General features: G+C 40.4%; 2 protein-coding genes and 1 pseudogene across 2 annotated transcripts in view; 2 read left to right on the top strand and 1 right to left on the bottom strand.

Annotated features, from left to right (window-relative positions):
* Positions 1-23,528, top strand: part of LOC148103302 (polymeric immunoglobulin receptor-like) — a 796,664-nt gene that overhangs the window by 272,350 nt on the left and 500,786 nt on the right. The window lies entirely within an intron of this gene.
* The window catches only part of LOC118456030 (cell adhesion molecule DSCAM-like), a 533,233-nt gene that overhangs the window by 300,953 nt on the left and 208,752 nt on the right, over positions 1-23,528 (bottom strand). The window lies entirely within an intron of this gene.
* On the top strand, positions 15,312-20,327 carry LOC148103320 (uncharacterized; annotated as a pseudogene).

Below are 23,528 nucleotides of genomic sequence, written 5' to 3'. Positions count from 1 at the left end.
CAGATGTTCCTGCATTGCAACAGCACTTTGCAGATGTGTTCTCCCCCCTGCCCGTGTGCACGACTCTCATGGAGCACCACTTTGAAACGCAGCTGATTGGCAGATTCCCTTGTCTGCAGAGTCCAAAGACAAAAACGGCCTCCTCCACTCTGTATGGTTCGTACCAATTCGTCACACTTCCGTTTGGCTTGTTTTAGGCCCCAGCCATTTTTCAGCACTTCCTGTAGCGATAGCTGCGTCCTCACACTGCATGCTGTTTCCTACCTGGATGATGTCGTCATTCATAGTGATTCCTCGGTGGAGCATGTGCAGCGGTTGGTCACAGTCCCGGATTCCCTGAGGCAGGAAGGGCTGATGGCAAACCCAGAAGAAGTGTGTGGTTGGATGGTGGGAGGTACAGAGTTCTTTGGTACAACTTTGAGACCGCATTTGGAGGCTGATTACACCACAGCAACGTGATGAAGGCTGTCCCAATTTCAAATGCAGCTGGAAATGCGCCCTTCATTTCCCCGGACTTGAAGGGTGAGTCAGGTGTATCATTCGCGGCCCAACATATCCCAGAATTCTTAGCGATGCTTTGACTGTGGCTAATTTAAAAAAAAACAAAAAAAAAACAGCAGATGGCAGAAGCATAGTGGCTGAAGAGTAAACTTTTGAGTATTGAATTTTTCAACCTCATCAGTTAACGCTGTCCATGCAGATAATATAGATTTGTAAATGATTACCTAACAATCTTGTCAACACAAAGTTCTTTATTGACAGGCAGTGGGGAGAGGGGACACTTGGGCAGTGCATTTACTGCATATAATGTGTTAACTACGGTGGCCCTGAGAGGCCAAACGGACTGCAACTTCAGAAAACACTTGCAAAAAGAAAAATGCTGCAAAAAGAAAAACACTTGCAAGAAGAAAAACACTTGCAAAAAGAAAAACACTTGCAAGAAGAAAAACACTTGCAAAAAGAAAAATGCTGCAAAAAGAAAAAACACTTGCAAAAAGAAAAAACACTTGCAAAAAGAAAAATGCTGCAAAAAGAAAAACACTTGCAAAAAGAAAAATGCTGCAAAAAGAAAAATGCTGCAAAAAGAAAAAACACTTGCAAAAATAAAAATGCTGCAAAAAGAAAAACACTTGCAAAAAGAAAAATGGTGCAAAAACAAAAACACTTGCAAAAAGAAAAATGCTGCAAAAAGAGAAACACTTGCAAAAAGAAAAATGCTGCAAAAAGAAAAACACTTGCAAAAAGAAAAATGCTGCAAAAAGAAAAGCGCTGCAAAAGCACACACAACACAACGCAAATAGGAAAAAACACAACGGAAATGTTTCTGGGGAGACAATAACCGGACGGACCAGTTGACCAAAACATGCTAACAAGTGCACTGGGACTGGCGCTGTGTCCCATTTCAGAGTCTGCACGCTTGAAGTACGCATTTTAAGTGCGGTTACGTCACCGCCACGCGACGACGGCTGTCCCAATTCGAAGTGTACTTCAAATGCATACTCCAAATGCGCCGTCGATTTTCCCAAATATCAAGCGTGGTCCGGTGCACGCTTCGTAGTCCCATATATCCCACAATTCATAGCGCGGCGGTGGGTGTGGATAATTTTGCCGCAAAATATGGCAGAAGGGAGCGGCCGAAAAGTGAACTGTCAAAAGTAAGTACTGAATATGACGTCACTTATTCATGTGCGAATGTTTAATAATGAAGAACATTAAAACATTGCTGTTGGCCACATGTCGGCGAAGTTATGTGACACTAGTGATGTTTGTACTTTCAGCATTAACTTGGTTTTAAAGCCTCTACTTCTAAATATACATATAGTCGACCTTAATCTTACAGAGAATCTGATGATTTTATGGATAATTAAAGTCAGTCATATATCCACAAACACAACAAGCTGAAAGTCAGTGATATAGATTATATATAATATATATATATATATGTATATATATATATATATATATATATATATATATATATATATATATATATATATGTATATATCAATCATAATAATCTGAAAATACTATAATATTGGCCATATTATATTTACATTACCATAGTGAGATGACTTTAGTCTCATGAACAACATTAGCTAATTATTATTTACTAGCTAATCTTAAATGACTGTTCAGTACAGAAATGAAGCCCAACAATCATGTTTTACAGTCCTGTGGTCTCAGCCTCAGATACTCAACTAATCAAAGTGATGTCATGAAAAAAATTAATGACTAACAAAACAATTTTCTCCTTCATTTCTGTCAAACAAAGCTGTATGTAACATGTCTCGCGGTTAGTATCATGGTTGCTAGGCAACCTGAACAGCGCGACGAAGCATATACCGTCCCATTTCACAAGCCTCTCACTTCCGCACTTCTCGTACTTATAGTACGCACTGTATGTAGTACGCGTAGTGCCTGTACTTCAAGCGTGCAGACCCTGAAATGGGACACAGCCAGCGAGACACTTCAAAGAAGTGGAAGCAGAGCGGCCAAAGAGTAAACTTTCAAAAGTAAGTTCTGAATATTATGTCACTTATTTATGTGCAAATGTTTAATAATGAGGAACATTAAAACATTACTGTTGGCCACATGCCGGCAAAGTTATGTGACATTAGCGATGTTTGTACTTTCAGCGTTTACTTTGTTTTAAAGTCTTTACTTTATACGCCGTTAGATAGTCGACCTTAATCTTACAGAGAATGTGATGATTTTGTGGATAATTAAAGTCAGTCATATATCCACAAACACAACAGGCTGAAAGTCAGTGATGCTGCTCGGTTTGCAGTCCTGAATATCACGGCACAAGCAGGATTCACTGCACTGTTAATGTTAGCTATGTCATATTGCTGCCTCTGTTCGGTGGTGTTGAGCCAAACGGACTTTAACGTGTGTTTGAACGAGCTGACGGTTCACTCATTGTAGCGACTTCCACAGTCGCTAGAGCCCGGGGATGGAGCCCGCCTATTTGCCTGACGCGCTGTCAACTTTAGCAATAATGCGAGAGGTGGAATTGTTTGCTTGTTTATTAAAGTGTTTACAGAGTAATGTCATCTCGAGGTTTGGACTCTTACAACGTCACAGGCTCTAATGTAACAAGACGAAACATGTTGTGCAGCGGTCAACAAAAACTACGGCTACCCAGCCCTCCTCTCTGTCAAAATCAAAACCAGTGAATGACAGACTGACAACGCCCTCTTAATGTCACCGCTAGCACCCACGTGACTCCCATTACACATCACCATAGCAACCAAACAAATGAAAACCCAGTGATCATCAAAAAATTCAATACATTTAATTATGGTTCCTACACTCGTTAAGCTGAAAGAAAGATGCTTTAATCACAGGAGTCACACGTGTCCACTGTACCAGCTGGGAACTCTTCTTGTTTAGCACTCGTAATAACACAAACACTAAATCCTCCTGTTTGTAGCAGTGTGTACACCTGAGACTGTCACCTGTCTGTCCTGCACTCTCTCTCTGTTTCTTTCTCTCTGATTGTGGAATAAAAGTATGAACATGTATTTATAAGTTACACTTGTGTTTGAATCCTGCAGCTTATCACACATTTGATTTCCATGTGTGACGACTGCAAGTGTCCAGAGTGAGGACAGACTGAGGGACCCACTGCTGCACATCATCTGTGAGGCTTTGCACCCCCAATGATCCACCAGGACAAACTCAGCAGTGTGTGAGGAAGAGGAGGAGGAAGAGCCAGCAGCAGCTGACAGATGGAGAGAATAGACAGACTGTTCCCTTTTTGTGAAGGACTGCTAGGAAAGTTTAGAATAACTAATTGTCTGTCCTGAATCAGTCTTATTAGGTAATGTTCAAATAATGTTATCACCCCAGTGTTTTCAGTGTGGGAGAAAGTACTCAGGGCCTTCAAGTTACACACTGTGAAAGGCAGCAACAAGTTTAATGTCCAGAAACCTAAAGTATGTATCAGCAGCAGAATGGAGCTAAAAATAAATGTTTGTTTCAGTTTTATGAAGCTTTCAGTATTTTGGATTAGTAGTACTGCTGTGTTTGTTGCATCATATTGCTGTAATTGTTTATATGCTTTATATATTCTGAGCTAAGTTGATCTATAGTGTTACATCATATTCTATAAGGATGTTATGTGTTTGTAGACTTTCTGCCCAGTTTGACCCATTTAGCAGAAGTCAGCCTGTTTAAGGCTCTGATATCTATTCTGTATGACTTAAAGCAGTTATGACATGGTCTGATTTTCTCACCCAATAAAGGAATATTCAATATATCAGTCTACTCTTCATTCTATCAGAAACAGTTATCACAGCTCGAACATTTGCTTCTTCCACACATATATGTAAGCATTGAGCCAAATTTAGTAATGCCAACTGCAACTTGAATCTTTACTGAAGCTCATTATTTGACACAGAGTTCACTCACATGTGCTGTACCAGTGTACCTGCACATGTGATGTGACAATAGAAGTGATTTGATTTGAGAGTTCAAACTCACTGCTGTAATAACTAATAATGATTAATATAATAACTATAATATTGGCCATCTCATATTTACACTGACTTTAGTCTCATGAACAACATTAACTAATTGTTATTTACTAACTAATCTTAAAATGACTGTTCAGTACAGATATGAAGCCCAACAATCATGTTTTACAGTCCTGTGGTCTCAGCCTCAGATACTTATTAAGGTTCCTCACAGTGTTACTGGAGGCCAAGGTAATGCCATCCAGAGTAAGAATCTGGTTAGATACCATAGTTTTTTCAGATTTTCAGGGCCGAGTACAATAACCTCAGTTTTATCTGAATTAAGAAGCAGAAAGTTAGCGGCCATCCAGGTCTTTATGTCTTTAAGACATTCCTGCAGTTTAACTAATTGGTGTGTGTTATCTGGCTTCATAGATAGACAGAACTGGGTGTCATCTGCATAGCAGTGAAAATGTATGCTATGTCTTCTAATGATGCTGCCTAGGGGAAGCATGTATAATGTAAAAAGAATTGGTCCTAGCACTGAACCCTGTGGAACTCCATAATTAACCTCAGTGTGTGAAGAGGACTCTCCATTTACATGCACAAATTGGAGTCTATTAGATAGATATGATACAAACCACTGCAGCACAGTACCTGTAATACCTACAGCATGTTCTAATCGCTCTAATAGAATATTATGGTCAACAGTATCGAACGCTGCACTGAGGTCACTGCACTGTCATCTCTGACAGTGGACTCAGAGATGAGTCCACTGTCAGAGGCCATAAGAAGATCATTTGTAACCTTCACTAAAGCTGTTTCTGTGCTGTGATGAGCTCTGAAACCTGACTGAAACTCTTCAAATAAACCATTCCTCTGCAGATGATCTGTTAGCTGTTTGACAACTACTCTTTTAAGGATTTTTGATATGAAAGGAAGGTTGGAGATTGGCCTATAATTAGCTAAGATTGCTGGGTCTAGAGATGCTTTTTGAGTAAAGGTTTAACTACAGCCAGCTTGAAGGCCTGTGGTACATAGCCGATTATTAGAGATAGGTTGATCATATTTAAGATCGAAGAATTAATTAATGGCAGGACTTCTTTGAGCAGTTTTGTAGGAATGGGGTCTAAAAGACACGTTGATGGTTTGGAGGAAGTAATTATTGAAGTTAACTCAGAAAGATCAATGGGAGAAAAAGAGTTATTTTATTTGTGAAGAAGTTCATGAAGTCATCACTAGTTAACGTTAAAGGGATGTTTGGCTCAACAGAGCTCTGACTTTTTGTCAGCCTGGCTACAGTGCTGAAGAGAAACCTGGGGTTGTTCTTATTTTCTTCAATCAGTGATGAATAGTAAGATGTTCTGGCTTTGCGGAGGGCTTTCTTATAAAGCAACAAACTATTTCTCCAGGCTAAATGATGATCCTCTAAATTTGTGACACGCCATTTCCTCTCCAGATTACGAGTCATCTGCTTTAGGGTACGTGTTTGAGAATTATACCACGGAGTCAGGTACTTCTGATTAGAGACCTTAGTTTTCACCGGAGCTACAGTATCCAGAGTATCCATTAACAAGATAATCGACCTCTGTTGGAGTAGTATTCAGATAGCTGCTCTGCTCTATGTTGGTACAGGGCATTGAAGATGATAACAGTGGGTGGATTATATTCTTAAACTTTCAGAAAGACATCTGAAAGACATCTGTTCCTCTCTCTCTCTCTCGCTGTTCCTCTTTCTCCCTCTTTGTGCTGACAATCAAGCCAAACACCAACATCATCAAATATACAGTTGAAACCAGATATTTACATACTCTTCAGATAGGAGAGGAGAGATGCATCAGTAGAAACTGTTTCATCCTTTAAACCTAAACTCTGTGAACAGTTGACTGTTCGATGTGCTAAAGAACAGAAAACATTATTTCCCATCAGACCATGAGCAACATTCAGGCATGTAACACAATAATACTTTTATTTTTTACATATTCAGCAGAAAGAGTTAGCTGTGTGCACTACAAAAAAAAAAAAGAAAGAACCGTAATTCATTTCTGCTTGGTTTCACATAAACTGTATTATTAAGGAAAAATAAGTGGGGCTCACCTCAAAACAATCAGTATAAGATCTGACTGGAGAGTTTTAGGACAGAGCCAAACTTTTGGAACTGAAATAACAACTTTGAGCGCATCAGAAACTTGTTTTGATAACATTTCCCCCTAAAACAATAAACTGTCCTCACTATCACAACCACAGCAGGAACAAGACAGGATTCTGTGGTAGATTTTGTGCAATTTGTACATTACATTTGTGTCACTCATTTAAATCTTGTTCTCCTGGAAGTAAAACTCTTACATGTCATAACTTCAGTCACAAACTGACACTGAGTCGCTTCAGTAAATCCAGCAGCTTTTTAACATCAAAAGACGTCTTTGAGCTGCTGCAGATGTTAGTAAATCTGACCCTAAAGGTTCCTTCTTCTTTAAAATTCAAACTTTTTAATGAAAGGATATTTTTAACAGGCTGTTCTCGTTTATATGACTTCCATAAAACGCTATTTTTGAAATAACACCCCACGTGGTTACCTTGTGATGCTGAGTCACGTGACCTCGCAGCAACAAATCACAGCAGAGCCGGAAAAGGAGGCGGAGCAAAGTGTCTGTGCAGGAGAGGAGAGTCGAGCAGAGAGAGCTGCTTTTTCATGAAACGGGAGTAAAGTAGTGAACTTACAGGAACATATACCACTACCAACGTTTGGATCGATATCTGCATCGATCTGCACACCCTTGTCTCCTGGATTGTAGCTGAGATCAGCGCGAACCTGATCTGTTTCCTGTTTGGAAAGACTTCCAGCTTCATCACGGTTCTTCTCTCGGTTTGTGGGCTCATCTAAAGGTAAGCACCGAGCTAACTTGTGGGTTCAGTTTATGTTGAGTTTAGCTCTGTTGAGAATAATAGATTGCTTGGTATACATTGGAGTTAGACAGACTGTAGAGTTTGTGATTGCTTGCAACATTATGAAATGGCGGTTGCTAGGGGTAAGAATACATATAGAAAAATAGTCTTGGAATATGAACAAAAGGATGGGGTGCAGGGCAGGAGAACAGCCAACCTCCAGGACAGGAAGCCACAGGTACAAGCCTGGGGGAGGGAAATCAGCCTTTAGAATAGTACTTCATAGGATGATCTCCAGATGCATCTGTATTTTATTGTCTTCCAGCGCAAATAAAGACGTCTGATAAAATAAAGACACTGTTTAGTCTTAATGTTTATTACGTATTATACACAAATGCAATAAGCAGCAGGTGCTATAGGCATCTGGAAGCAACTGTATATACAATTCTAACATGTGATTAACTATTAGTTACTCAGTGTCACTCTTTCTATGCAAAACTAAGCAACTGAAAATAATCAATACTGCCTTAAAAGTGCACATATGTAATTGATATAATTACATCACCACATCTGATTAGAGTAACATTAAGCAGTTTTATATTACACAGAACAACCACAACAGAGCTCTACAATTAATAACATTTAATTGCAGTCTGACTCTGACAATGAGCTGAACATCACTAATCATTACCGGTGCCTTTTTTGAGTCTCTCTGCTTTCCTCTCAATTTCTTTACATTATTTAAAAGTCTTATTAAAGTGACCTTTTCTCTATATTGGCAATGTACATCTCTGTTTAGAGCTGTTTGCACTAAAGTAAAAAGCACCATCACTTCATGCGGATACCCTTTGGCGCCAGCTGCAGTCACAAGGCTGGATCCGAACAAAAACACCCTGATAACGACTGTGTTTAGTCTGTTCCTTCCCATTCCATGCAAGGCCACCTGGGTTGGCTGGAAGACTGTTTACTTAGCCTGGCAGGGTGAAGGACACTGTCTCAGCTGAACTCTGGACACGCACACACATACATATACACTGATATGCACACACTCATCCCCCCCTCTCTTTCCAAACGCCTTTGATGCTTGTTCCCTCCAGAGGCGGAGGCGGATATAATAGTCTCTGTCTTGAGTTTTGTTCAAAAAAGAATGACTTCATATAGGGAAAAATATATATCACATATGCAGAACACCTTAAACTAGTTTTTTAATTAAGTGGCCTGTATTTGAATAGCGCTTTTTACTAGTCCCCCCCAAAGCGCTTTACACACCCAGTCACACACTGGTAGAGGCAGCTACAATTGTAGCCACAGCTGCCCTGGGGCAGACTGACAGAAGCGAGGCTGCTATATCACGCCATCGGCCCTTCTGGCCAACACACCAACACTTAACCAAGACAGAACCAGAATCAGAACTAGATGATAGTAGCACTAAAAATCATCATAGACCTGCACTACACTTGTTTTTTAATTCTACCAAAGATTGAGAAAAGTTTGTATAATTATTTAGCCTTGTTGTGCAAACAAGCCTGCATAACTTAATAAATATAGAATTTGAAAAATAACAAACCTAAAAAGAAACACTAGGTATGAGATACATGAGGACCTATGATACGGTGATACTTTTGGTAAACAACCATTTGACTACCATGTGTGTCTCACCTGCTCTTGTTCCCTCTCTGTTCTGTCCTCCCTCTCTGTTCCTCTCTCTCTCCCTCTTTGTTCCTCTTTCTACCTCTTTGTGCTGACAATCAAGCCAAACACCAACATCATCAAATAGACAGTTAAAACCAGATATTTACATACTCTTCAGATAAAAACAGATACTTTTTAATTGTAACATCAAATCAGACTAAAAATTTTTTAGATTGATAAATATAGAAAACATATTTGTTAACTTTAAGAGTAAAGAGAGAAACTGTCTGTATTTCTTAATTGTAAATGGCACCAAATTGTATTCAAAACTGAGCCACACTTATGGAGCTCCACAATTCTTTTCCTGGTGTTTTGGTTGACATCTCTTGATTTTCCCATTTCAAATGATCAGGCTCTGTGTTTTGCCTTATATGCATCCACAGCTGTGCCACAAATTTACTCACAGTTTTCTTATTAATTAACAATAAACTTAGTGTATATGCACTCCTAAATATGATGAAAGTGATAAAAAATAGAAGCTCTGTCTCTCTTTATTCTGACAATTAACTAATTCAAAAGATATTTCAATATTTATTTATCCAAAACAAAACAAATTTACTCTAAATTGATGTTGTACAGTAAAAAAATGTTCTTGTTTTTTCCATAAAGTGTATGTAAATATCTGGTTTCAACTGTGAATATACTGCTGTGTATTGAAGTTCCTCTTGTTTTTCACAGAAATATACTAAACACCATACAAAGCATAATATATAAAATAACATCTACCAGAGTTTTTTCTTTGAAAGAAGCCCCTTATGTCCATTCTTGTATATCAGTACATTATTAAAACCGATTTATTTAGCCGTGGAGGGTAACAACTAAAAACATGAAATAAACACACATGTAAGCTAAGACTCTCTAAAGAAACAGCGTTGTTGTTGTTTGGCTTTTCATTTCGCCATTTGTTGATTCACTTGAAGAGCAAGTAACGTAATATGGGTCAAGTGATCAGTTTGACATCAATCTTTCATGATACACCATCATATTTACATTATTTGTACAGTACGAATGATTTGCTTTGGTACCTGGTTGAACTTTAGTTCTCCTCTGTCTGCCTGGCTGCGTTTCTCCAACAGCACACTCGCATCGCAGGCAGCAACTCCCCCCGCCACCTCGCTCAGTCGCTTAGTGTCTGAGCTCAGATCATACCAATATTAGGAGGATTTATGCACAGTCGTAAATTCCCACAGTGTGCGCTATGTGCTTCGAATATTGTGTGTAGTTTTTGTTTTATACAGCGCAGGCTCAGACCCGCCATGTTCCCAGGAGGGAACCAGTGGCGGAGCGGGGGGGTGGCTTACTGGGCTTAAGCCCAGGTTGTTTTTTCAGAAGCCCGGGGTCTTTTGGAGTGTAATTGTTTCATAGTTAGATGCCTGGCTGACAACTGTATAAAACAAAAACTACACACAATATTCGAAGCACATAGCGCACACTGTGGGAATTTACGACTGTGCATAAATCCTCCTAATATTGGTATGATCTGAGCTCAGACACTAAGCGACTGAGCGAGGTGGCGGGGCGAGCTGCTGTCTGCGAGTGCGTTGTTGGAGAAACGCAGCCAGGCAGACAGAGGAGAACTAAAGTTCAACCAGGTACCAAAGCAAATCATTCGTACTGTACAAATAATGTAAATATGACGGTGTATCACGAAAGATTGATGTCAAACTGATCACTTGACCCATATTACGTTACTTGCTCTTCAAGTGAATCAACAAATGGCGAAATGAAAAGCCAATCAACAACAATGCTGTTTTCTTTAGAGAGTCTTAGCTTACATGTGTGTTTATTTCATTTTTTCAGTTGTTACCCTCCACGGCTAAATAAATCGGTTTTAATAATGTGCTGATATACAAGAATGGACATAAGGGGCTTCTTTCAAAGAAAAAACTCTGGTAGTATTTTATATATTATGTTTTGTATGTTGTTTAGTATATTTCTGTGCAAAACAAGAGGAACTTCAATACACAGCAGTATATTCACAGTTGAAACCAGATATTTACATACACTTTATGGAAAAAACAAGAACATTTTTTTACTGTACAACATCAATTTAGAGTAAACTTGTTTTGTTTTGGATAAATAAATATTGAAATATATTTTGAATTAGTTAAATGTCAAAATAAAGAGAGACAGAGCTGTCTATTTTTTATCACTTTAATCATATTTAGGAGTGCATATACACTAAGTTTATTGTTAATTAATAAGAAAACTCCAGACGATTCCATTTTGAGCTGAAGAAGCTTGTGATAGGTTAGTAGAGTCCATGTGAGTAAATTGGTGGCACAGCTGTGGATGCATATAAGGCAAAACACAGCAATTTTACCTCAGGATGGCCAGTCACCGCGTGCCCGTGATTCAGCGAAACTCACTGGAGGAAACCTGCCGACAACGCTAAATTGTTGTGGAAAATTCACCAATAACCTGCAACACACCCAGTGAGCTTGATTAGAAGTGGGTTTAATAAACACATTGCAATTTGGAGAGCGAATCCCAGTGAAACACTAGGATCATCTCTGAATTGTGGCCGCCGCCCTTACATCTTATATAGGGCTTTGGAGTTGATGTCACGCCGCAATGCATTGTGGGAGCGCGGCGCCATGTTCGGGGTCTATGAATCAAAACAAACACACTGTGTTGGAACGACGATTACAAGATGCTTAAAAGCAGCTCCAAAGAAACGGACGGTATAGAGACCGATTACATCCAGAGGCGAAGCGGCGGTACTTGCATCAAATAGCGTGCATTGGAAATGTGGACCCGTATGAAATACGGCCGTGGAGTAGAAACCCTGAAGACCAACCGCTACTGACGTAGCCTGACATATTTTCGTACCTTGTCTGTGGAGTCAGCGCGTACAAGTCGTCATTCAAACAAAGGTAAGTCAGCTCGAGTACTGCGTGTGAAATGCGTTTGATTTCCCTGCAAACATTCACATTAGTGCAGCATAAATTCATTCATGAGGGGAAACTACAGTGAGAAGATGTGGAGGCTGTTAGAGGGATAACATAGTGAGTTCAGTGCATTGATGTGACATTGTCCTGAATGATTTAGTTATTCTCTATGGTTAAAGAAATTGCAATGATTTATTCATATTTATTATAAATAATTCTAATTATACATCTTGCTTCCATATTTGTATGCTGTGTCACTAAAAATACATTTTATTTTAACTTTATACATTGATTAATGACCTGCAGAATCTCCTTATCATATTAAGTGACTCATAATTGTCACTTTATGCTTTCTCATCTCTAAAGTGATGACATCCTTGCATTACATACTTTAGGTTCATTTTCTGCAGGCAGGTTTCTGACAGAGAACAGGCAGATTTACACTATAACATGCAGCCTTCTATAGATGGACACATAAAGAAATGAAAAATTACATGTATGTGCTAACTTTCTAAACACTTTATTACATTTATGATAAAGTAGTCTGCCTTGGCTCATAGTTCTTGTCTTTAAATGAACTTTGTGTGTTTCAGGTCCTGCACTCTCAAAGACTGAATGAACCAGCATTGCAGCCATGGGTCACTGTGAGCATCACAGGGAAGGTTGAAGCCGCCCACTGCACGTGTGAGGCCGGAGTCGCGGAGACCTGCACCCACGTCACTGCTCTTCTGTTTAATGTAGAAGCAACAGTGCGGATCATGGCACAAGGACTGTTACAGATGAACCTGCATACTGGGTTTTGCTGGGTAATGTGACCAAGATACAGTTAGTGGTTGGCCATAAGATAGACTTCTCCTCTTCAGCTGCCCAAAAAAGGCTCTTGATCAAAGCATAAACAGACCATCCGTATTGAAAGGCAAAAGGAGCCGTCCTCAAAAAAGAAAAATCCCACCTGCTACTGTGGAGGAGTTGTCACTGCTATAATGCCATAATGTTTTATCTAGGGGTCTAGATTTATGCCTGTAGTGCACTGCCGTGTAAATAATTTGCATTTACTGAATATGTAATGAATGAGTCCCACTGTTCAAAAATTGAATAAAGAAAAAAACTAATGTTTGCCTTTTTTTTATTATTATTAAAACCACTTTATACAACATCACATCCGTTACAGTGTAGAATCCATATCATTTATAGTTTACAAGTGACAAAATGTTTACATAAAATCATGACAGTGTTTACATGATATCACCCACTACTAATATTACCTTAATTACTGTATCTTTTGAAAAAATACCGCTATTTATACGGCAAAAGACTTAGGAATGTTTAACAGGAGCAGGTTTCATTTTTCCCTGGTTTTATTATCACACTGTTCACCAAACGCAGCAAACCTTCACCATCTTATCCTGAAGGGTCACCTCTTCACCCTCACATGGAAGAAGTAATCTAATTGGCATGGTGGTATGTTTGAAGCAGGTCCCTTGTGTAGCGCTGGAACCCAGTCATGATGTTTCATCCATTTCATAGGCTGGTTTGCTGCAATGATGCCAAATAATTAGCATCTCTATAAATAGAAGGTAGTTCTGCAAAATCACTCAGTAGGATGTTTGTTCTAATTTGCTATGAGCTCAGAGTGCATTGAAAATAAAACTAATAGGCTATAAAGAGTGATATGAACATATTTAGAACTTACCGGAATGAAAATGTCTGGAGCACCAACAAATATTGGGAGATGGAAGAGAACTGGAGCTCGTCTCACAGCTGCTATCCAGGCTAGATGCCTTCATTTGCTAACATCAATACACGAGCTGCCTCATGTTGCTTCCAGGTTGGGAAAGAATGAAAAGATAAACCATTTTCAAGCTTATTCTCTTGCCGGTCGTGCGATCGAACATTGCAGCGCACCACACAGCAAGAACAAACCGTGGCTGTTGTGTGTGCCTTCGCTCCTTCGTCGCTTGCGCTTAGACCCCGAACATGGCGGATCAGGCCAAAATCCTTTCCACGCCCACCCCCGTGACATCACGCTCCAAAGCCCTATACCACCCGTGAAAATCCCCGATAATCCTGAATTCACCATCCAAGATGGCAGCAGTGCCTGTAAACATTAGTAAAAGCTTGAAATTTAAAATCTTGTTACGCTTATTTAACCTCAGAGGTCTGATGGAGGTCGTGCTGTGACGTCACTCCTGAGCTAACTACCTTCCAGTACGAGTCAGAAAAGAAAAGAAAACACTATTTATGTTGCTTCTAGCTAAGCGGAGTCCATGGATGTGGATGGACACCAACGACCTGTTACATGTTGGAGATCTCACGGATTTTATTTTTCAGTGATTTGTTATTCTGCTGGTTATCCATCGGTAACTAGCCAGACGTCACAATGCTAACACAATACCACAAAAGTGAAAGTACAGATTACACGAATTATGACCTTGTTTTCTGCTTGATCGTCACCTAAGGATTTACATCCCTGATAAGGAGAAGGAGTCCCACTGTGTCTTCAATGTCTCCCATTACAATGGCCTCACTGTGTTAACATTCCACATGCATGCAAACTGGTGACAAGAGTGCTCTTACTATAGTAAAGTGAGAAAGTGATATTACTATAACTAATGTGATATGATTAAATATGTGATTAATACATGAGAAGATAAATCTGCTTCCACAACACCTACAGGCCAGTGGACACTCTTTCACTGATGAGGATGTACACATCCCGGACAGGGAGGAACACCAGTTTTAGCGTGGCGTCAAGGAGGCCATTTACATGAGAAGGGAAAGACCATCTCTGAATCAAGGAGGGGGCCTAAGGGGACATCTTTCGCCATGTTACAATGCTGTGATTGCAGCCATTCCCCAACTCTCTGTGAATGGTACTCATGGCCATTGATCAGTGGTCTTTGATCAGTGGTCATGAGAATTTACATAATTATGATGAAGGAACTGACCTCCCAGCTCATTGTTCCTTCAGTGGTTCTAGTTACTGTTTATAAGATTGGGGAAACCTGCAGTCAGCTGAGACTGAAGAAGTCACTTGGATGAGTGACGAAACGTTTCTCCCACTGAAAACGTTACGTCCAGATGAACAGAATCAACTTTTTGAGATTTACTTACCTGGATGATTGAGCATGCATCAAGAAGAATTTAGAATGGATTACCTTGCTGAATCCTTTTAGACAAGGGACTTAGGACTTACTATCTAATTGTGTACCACATAGGTGATGTTCTCCAGTGCCCATTGTAATGTGGAGAAGCTCACTTCTCTAGGGTTTTGATCAGTAACAAGACAGAACCAGACGTGGAAGCTGCAGGATGCTGGACGGGCTCGGCTGAACATCCAGCTGGCGTAGCAGGGCGAGAAGGTGCGGAGACCTCTGGCTGAGGCATGGCAGGTGACGGCATGGCAACCACAGACAGCAGGGCAGGCTCTCCAGAGCACTCAGCAGGAACTGATGGCGGAGCGGGAGCCGTGGAGTGCTGGGGTGGTTCGTCTGAACCCCCAGCAGACACTAGAAGAGGCTGCACAAACTGCCCAGTGACCCCCATGGAAGCAGCAACAGGCTCTTTGGGAGGTCCAGAGCAAAGTTAGTCCTCCAAATCAGCCTCTGGATCTAACCTGGCCTGGGTCTCAGTCCCACAGGGGCTTTGCTGAGCCTCACGGCTAGCATCTCCAGTGAAAACAGTCTTAAAGCCTGACTTCTTAGAAGCATGGGTCGTGGCATGATCAATACACAGAGATGCTAGATAATTGTGCAAAGGGATAAGATGTTCTGTGGAAGACTTGGGCAGTAACTTGTCAGTCTTAGTCCTTTCATGAACATGAGCAGTCTCTTCATAACCGGGCCCATGAACTGGCAAATCTGTGTTGATTTTAGTTTCCTCCTTAGAAAAAACATGCGGAATACAGTCACCCACCTCATGCTGCTGTAAGCCGCGGTGATGACGTGAATGCCGCCTCCTCCTGGAAGCCACGGTTGTGGAAGCTGGCACTGCCATGGCTAAGGTGAATGTGGCGCTAGAAGCAGCCACTGGTTGTGTCAAGGAAAATGCAGCACTTGTCTGCTGCTGCGTCGACATGGACATGGAGACAGGCGGGAGGCTCTACACGCCAACTTTAATTCCTGTAGCTGGTGTAGGGAGAGATGTGTCACACAGTGACTGGAGTGATTCAGTCTGCATGCTGAGGGGCTTGCTGCTTTGGCGGTGAATGGGAAACTCCTCCAGTTGTAGCCAAAATAAAGTCTTTGTGATGCTACGATAAGCGCTCCACTAAAAACAGGTTGGCAGCAATAATCCGACATAGCTGGACCCGAATAGATTTATTCTCCACCTCCTCCCCTTGAGCAGAGAAGATAATCCAAAATCCATGGAGCTGTGCGACGTGGACACTGTTAAGGGTCTAAATATTGAGGAGGAATACAGGATGGATTCAAAATCACAACACTTGTCCAGGAGGGTTAGGTCAAACGATGATTTTAATGAACACACGCGTGGGGAGATGAACACTGTCACACACTCGGCGTCAATCTCCGCCCAATAATACACAAGCAGTTGTTTTTATAGCATCAGGGTATTATTTATGACGCCCCCTCATGTGTCAAGCAGATACAACCCATATGGAAAAGAAATAGTAAAAGCTTATATAGTTTACTCATGAAAGTGGCCACTTTCATGAGTAAATCAAAATAATAATTTTGATAAATTTTGATAAATAAATTCTCCATTTGTAAAATAATTTTAGAATTCCTCATTAACAAAGTGAGTTTCGAAATGTTTTTTAAAAACTCATTTACATTTCAACCATTAGGTGCTTGAAATGTAGTAGGTGGCTGAGTTTATACTGCTACCATTTTGACTGATCGGGACTCCATCTTTGTGGATCTATGGAAGTCCATATATACAGGGTGTAGCATCCCCTGTGTAAAGGCGGTGATATGCAGGGGGTCAGGGGTTTTTCCCTTTCAAGTTCTTGTAGGCAACTGATGACTTTCTTTTTGTAGTTGCTTCTGGGGTTTCGCCTTGAAGCTTCATAGGTATTGTTGTCACTGAGGAGTTTAGTCATGTTTATTTGCTCTGCTTCTTGTTGTCAGGGATAAAATACAAATATATACTTTTGTGTCCCAGCTGAGTAACACGAGGAGAAGAGTCTGGTGGTGCAGCAGAGGAACAATTTCAGCCATTTGGACTCAGCTCAGCCACTACAGAGGAAACAATGACTTCAACACAAAAGGTGAGAAAAACATCACAGTTACACTGTTATTGAAACTGTGTGTACAGCTGGTTGGTTTTTAAAAACCTGTTAACAGCAGCTTTATCTTTTCCATCCTGGGCTCCTCCATATATACAAAATCTACATTCACAACCAAAAACCACAGAAGTTACAAGAAAATACAAAGATCATATTTTATCAGCACACATTGAAACAACAATATCATCAGTTGAACTCAAATTTTTTTCTGAAGTAAAAGAGTTTCTCTACTGATCAATATTTCTTCAATAATGTCATTTTGTACAACTCTCATTGTAGCACATCATTGTAACGTGATACTATGACCAGAAGGTGGTGGTAACACACCAACAATGTGTTTGTTGACATGTTTGATTCCACCAATGGAGGGAGTTTGAGTTTGTTCCGCGACTGCATTTCACTCACTGCCTCTGTTTGTATCTCTGTCACTGCAGGACCAACATGGAGCAAGAAGTCAGCGCTATCAGGAGGCCGACAAACCTCACAGAAGAAAGGGAGAGAAAACCTACAGCTGTGATGAGTGTGGGAAGGATTTTACCCTGGCTGGACACTTAAAACGACACCAAATCATCCACAGTGGAGTTAAAGCTTACAGTTGTGACTTGTGTGGAAAGTCTTTTACACTGGCTCAAACCTTAAAAACACACCAACTCATCCACAGTGGAGTTAAACCTTACAGCTGTGAGTTTTGTGGAAAGTCTTTTACCCTGGCTCAAACCCTAAAAACACACCAACTCATCCACAGTGGAGTTAAACCTTACAGCTGTGAGTTGTGTGGAAAGTCTTTTACCCTTGCTGGAACCTTAAAAACTCACCAACTCATCCACAGTGGATTTAAAGCGTACAACTGTGACTTGTGTGGAAAGTCTTTTACCCAGGCTCAAAACTTAAAAACACACCAACTCATCCACAGTGGAGTTAAACCTTACAGCTGTGAGTTTTGTGGAAAGTCTTTTACCCTGGCTCAAAACTTAAAAACACACCAACTCATCCACAGTGGAGTTAAACCTTACAGCTGTGAGTTGTGTGGAAAGTCTTTTACCCTGGTTCAAACCTTAAAAACACACCAACTCATCCACAGTGGAGTTAAACCTTACAGCTGTGACTTGTGTGGAAAGTCTTTTACCCTGGCTCAAAGCCTAAAAAAACACCAACTCATCCACAGTGGATTTAAAGCACACAGCTGTGAGTCATGTGGTAAGGCTTTTGCTCAAAATAGCAATTTACAGAGGCATCTAGTTACCCACTCTGGAATTAAGGCGTACAACTGTGAATTGTGTGGAAAGTCTTTTACCCTGGCTGGAGACTTAAAAAGACACCAAATCATCCACAGTGGAGTTAAACCTTTCAGCTGTTACTTGTGTGGAAAGTCTTTTACCCTGGCTGGACACTTAAAAACTCACCAACTCATCCACAGTGGAGTTAAAGCGTACAGTTGTGACTTGTGTGGAAAGTCTTTTACCCTGGCTCAAAGCCTAAAAACACACCAACTCATCCACAGTGGAGTTAAACCTTACAGTTGTGAGTTGTGTGGAAAGTCTTTTGCCCAGGCTGGAGACTTAAAAAGACACCAAATCATCCACAATGGATTTAAACCTTTTAGCTGTGAATTGTGTGGAAAGTCTTTTACCCAGGCTGGAGACTTAAAAAGACACCAAACCATTCACAGTGGAGTTAAACCTTACAGCTGTGAGTTTTGTGGAAAGTCTTTTACCCTGGCTAAAACCTTAAAAACACACCAACTCATCCACAGTGGAGTTAAACCTTACAGCTGTGAGTTGTGTGGAAAGTCTTTTACCCTGGTTCAAACCTTAAAAACACACCAACTCATCCACAGTGGAGTTAAACCTTACAGCTGTGACTTGTGTGGAAAGTCTTTTACCCTGGCTCAAAGCCTAAAAAAACACCAACTCATCCACAGTGGATTTAAAGCACACAGCTGTGAGTCATGTGGTAAGGCTTTTGCTCAAAATAGCAATTTACAGAGGCATCTAGTTACCCACTCTGGAATTAAGGCGTACAACTGTGAATTGTGTGGAAAGTCTTTTACCCTGGCTGGAGACTTAAAAAGACACCAAATCATCCACAGTGGAGTTAAACCTTTCAGCTGTTACTTGTGTGGAAAGTCTTTTACCCTGGCTGGACACTTAAAAACTCACCAACTCATCCACAGTGGAGTTAAAGCGTACAGTTGTGACTTGTGTGGAAAGTCTTTTACCCTGGCTCAAAGCCTAAAAACACACCAACTCATCCACAGTGGAGTTAAACCTTACAGTTGTGAGTTGTGTGGAAAGTCTTTTGCCCAGGCTGGAGACTTAAAAAGACACCAAATCATCCACAATGGATTTAAACCTTTTAGCTGTGAATTGTGTGGAAAGTCTTTTACCCAGGCTGGAGACTTAAAAAGACACCAAATCATTCACAGTGGAGTTAAACCTTACAGCTGTGAGTTGTGTGGAAAGTCTTTTACCAAGGCTGGAAACTTAAAAAGACACCAAATCATTCACAGTGGAGTTAAACCTTACAGTTGTGATTTGTGTGGAAAGTCTTTTACCCTGGCTCAAAGCCTAAAAACACACCAACACATCCACAGTGGAGTTAAACCTTACAGTTGTGAGTTGTGTGGAAAGTCTTTTACCCAGGCTCGAGACTTAAAAAGACACCAACTCATCCACAGTGGAGTTAAACCTTACATCTGTGACTTGTGTGGAAAGTCTTTTACCCAGGCTGGAGACTTAAAAAGACACCAACTCATTCACAGTGGAGTTAAACCTTACAGCTGTGAGTTGTGTGGAAAGTCTTTTACCAAGGCTGGAGACTTAAAAAGACACCAAACCATTCACAGTGGAGTTAAACCTTACAGCTGTGACTTGTGTGGAAAGTCTTTTACCCAGGCTCAAACCTTAAAAACACACCAACTCATCCACAGTGGAGTTAAACCTTACAGCTGTGAGTTTTGTGGAAAGTCTTTTACCTGGGCTGGAGGCCTAAAAAAACACCAACTAATCCACAGTGGAGTTAAAGCACACAGTTTTGAGTTGTGTGGTAAGGCTTTTCCTCAAAATAGCAATTTACAGAGGCATCTAGTTACCCACTCATTAATTAAGGCGTACAGCTGCGACTTTTGTGGAAAAAGTTTCAGTGACAAACACTACCGAAATATTCACCTACGGATTCACACTGGAAATGATGTTTACTACTGTGATCAGTGTGGAAAACTGTTTACAACAGATGCACAGTTACGACGACACATGTTTAGCCACACTGAGGAGAGACCTTATAAATGTGACCTGTGTGAGAAGACTTTTAAATCTCCACATCAGCTGAATAAACACCAACAGATCCACACCAGAAAGTAACTCTACAAGTGCAGTTACTGTGAGGTATGTATTTAATTTTCTATCTTGTAATTTTAACCTGATTGTTTGGAACAAGTCTGATCAGTAAACTTATGGAGTTATACTGAATGAACTCTTTGGAAAAATGAAGACTCATTTTCGCTCAGTAAGCTGAGTGTTGTAATGTAAACAGTAAAATGTAATTGGACGTTGGCAGAGATGCTCTTTATTTCCGGCAACGTTCAGGATAAAAACGTTGAAGGAATTCCCTGACTTACAATGTCTTTGTTTAGAAGCAGAGCGACGCACATGGATCCATTTCTCAACCCTGTTGTCACTGTGGTGGTGGGAAAGAGTTTCTCTGTGACCTTTGTAGAAAAACTTCCAATCATCATCGGGACCAAAAACCACATCAACATAGCCACACTGGAGACAAAATGAACGACTGCAAAGAATGTGGGAGAGCCTTCCACACACCAAGTACATTAAAAATACATGAACTCCTCCACAGTGGGATCAAAAAGCACATCTGTGACCAGTGTGGGTCATCCTTCACCACTGGACATGAGCTCAATGAAAAAGCATAAGTGAATCCAATCAGGAGAGAGACCATACAAGTGCAGACACTGAGACAAAAGCTTCTCACAATCAGGTCATCGTAACAAACATGAACATACACACATGGAAGTGAACTTCAGCTGTGACCAGTTTGACAAGAGCTTCAGGAATCTCAGTTCATACTCCTAACACAAACGATCCCACACTGTAAATAAACTGTTTCACTGTTACCAATGTGCAAAAACCTTCACTTCATTATCTGCTCTGTGCAAACATCAGCCTGATCATGCAGGACTGAAATCACTGGATCACAATGAATCTGAAGAGAGAGAAAGATCCTCTTCTGGTTTCAGGGTCATATATCAAGTTTATGTTTTTTCCTTTTAGGGATTTAATTCTCTAAAATGTTATCTCTGTTACATTTTATTCTTTGTTCGCTTAGGACACAGTAGTGTTTAGTAGTTGTATTCATTTTATGTGTTACCTAAGTAAAATTTCAATCCTTCATTCATATTTAATCTTTTGCTGTGGTAAAATCTTCTCTTAAATCATTTTCTCCCAAAACTACAAATATTTTCACAGCAGTTGCTCTTAAAACCTCCAAAATGAACCAAATCTTTCCACCAGCTTTGAAACAACACCTGCTGTGACTTTATGTCCAGAAAAAAGAAACTCAAGCTAAACTGGTTTTGGGCTGTACTTCCATGTAATACCAGTTTGTACCAGAAGATGGAGCAGTGAGTCAGTGTAACATTTATTTAATTAGGAAAAGACCACATTCGTATTCATAGTGGCAGGAAAGAAATATTAAAAGTTAAAAACAGTAGCACACATCAGGACCATTTTAAAGATCACAGATGACTACTTTTACTTAATTCAAATTCCTTCAAATTTTTGGCTCCTCCTTTCACTTTAGTGTATTTACTGTATCCTTGAAGTCCACATGTTGTTTTTTAATGAATTCATTTTGATTCACATGTTCTGCAGCTGTTTTCTTGTTGATTTGAAGTTTATATTATGAAATCCTGATAATATTAAAGTGTTAGTTATATTTGATGAACTCTGTGTAAAGTTTGTCTTATTAAACAGTTTGGTGTGAAAAATGAAGAAATGGTCTCACAGCAAGTAGTTTGAGCCTTGATTTCCAATTCAAACTAATTTAACTGTTTTCCGTGGTACATGTGGAGCTTTATCAGAGGAGGAGACTTGGCTGTTCTCCACTCACACAGAACAGGGTTCCTGCAGCTCATTAAAAACTTTGAAATTATCTTCAAGGACAAAAATATTAGATTTTTCTCAAAAATGTGCTGTGGGCATGAAGTTTTTAGAGAGTGTGTTTAAGATGCATTGTGATTAACATCTCACACATTCCAATAAAGCAGATGTTCCTGCATTGCAACAGCACTTTGCAGATGTGTTCTCCCCCCTGCCCGTGTGCACGACTCTCATGAAGCACCACTTTGAAACGCAGCTGATTGGCAGATTCCCTTGTCTGCAGAGTCCAAAGACAAAAACGGCCTCCTCCACTCTGTATGGTTCGTACCAATTCGTCACACTTCCGTTTGACTTGTTTGAAGCCCCGGCCATTTTTCAGCACTTCATGTAGCGATAGCTGCGTCCTCACACTGCATATGCTGTTTCCTACCTGGATGATGTCGTCATTCATAGTGATACCTCAGTGGAGCATGTGCAGTGGTTGGTCACAGTCCCGGATTCCCTGAGGCAGGCAGGGCTGATGGCAAACCCAGAAGAAATGTGTGGTTGGATGGAGGGAGGTACAGAGTTCTTTGGTACAACTTTGAGACCCCATTTGGAGGCTGATTACACCACAGCGACGTGATGAAGGCTGTCCCAATTTCAAATGCGGCTGGAACTGCGCCCTTCATTTCCCCGGACTTGAAGGATGAGTCAGGTGTATCATTCGCGGCCAACATATCCCAGATTTCATAGCGAAGCTTTGACTGTGGCTAATTTAAAACAAAAAACAGCAGATGGCAGAAGCGTGGTGGCCGAAGAGTAATCTTTTGAATATTGAATTTTTCAACCTCATCAGTTAACGCTGTCCATGCAGATAATATAGATTTGTAAATGATTACCTAACAATCTTGTCAACACAAAGTTCTTTATTGACAGGCAGTGGGGAGAGGGGACACTTGGGCAGTGCATTTACTGCATATAATGTGTTATCAACCTTTTCATCTTTTCTCATTACCCACAGCTACATCCACTTCTGTTGGGCTTAGGCTACTCACTAGGGCTGGGTATCATCACTGATTTAATCGATTTGATTAAATTCAATTTTGACTCAGTAACTGTTTCAAAGTAACTGAGGATAAAACACAGAACAACAGCAAGCTAAGTGTTTTTCAATTTGGTAAAATTTTAAAAAAAATGTATTAAAAAGCAAAAATGAAGCTTTCTTTTGGTTGAAGAGGAACAAATGCTGCAGCTCAGAATC

This window comes from Neolamprologus brichardi, chromosome 3 (genome assembly GCF_056152115.1).
Source record: "Neolamprologus brichardi isolate AB-2024 chromosome 3, ASM5615211v1, whole genome shotgun sequence".
In the NCBI taxonomy this organism is placed as follows: Eukaryota; Metazoa; Chordata; class Actinopteri; order Cichliformes; family Cichlidae; genus Neolamprologus; species Neolamprologus brichardi.
The sequence above is the reverse complement of the archived record's forward strand: the minus strand, read 5'-3'. Positions and strand labels throughout refer to the sequence as shown.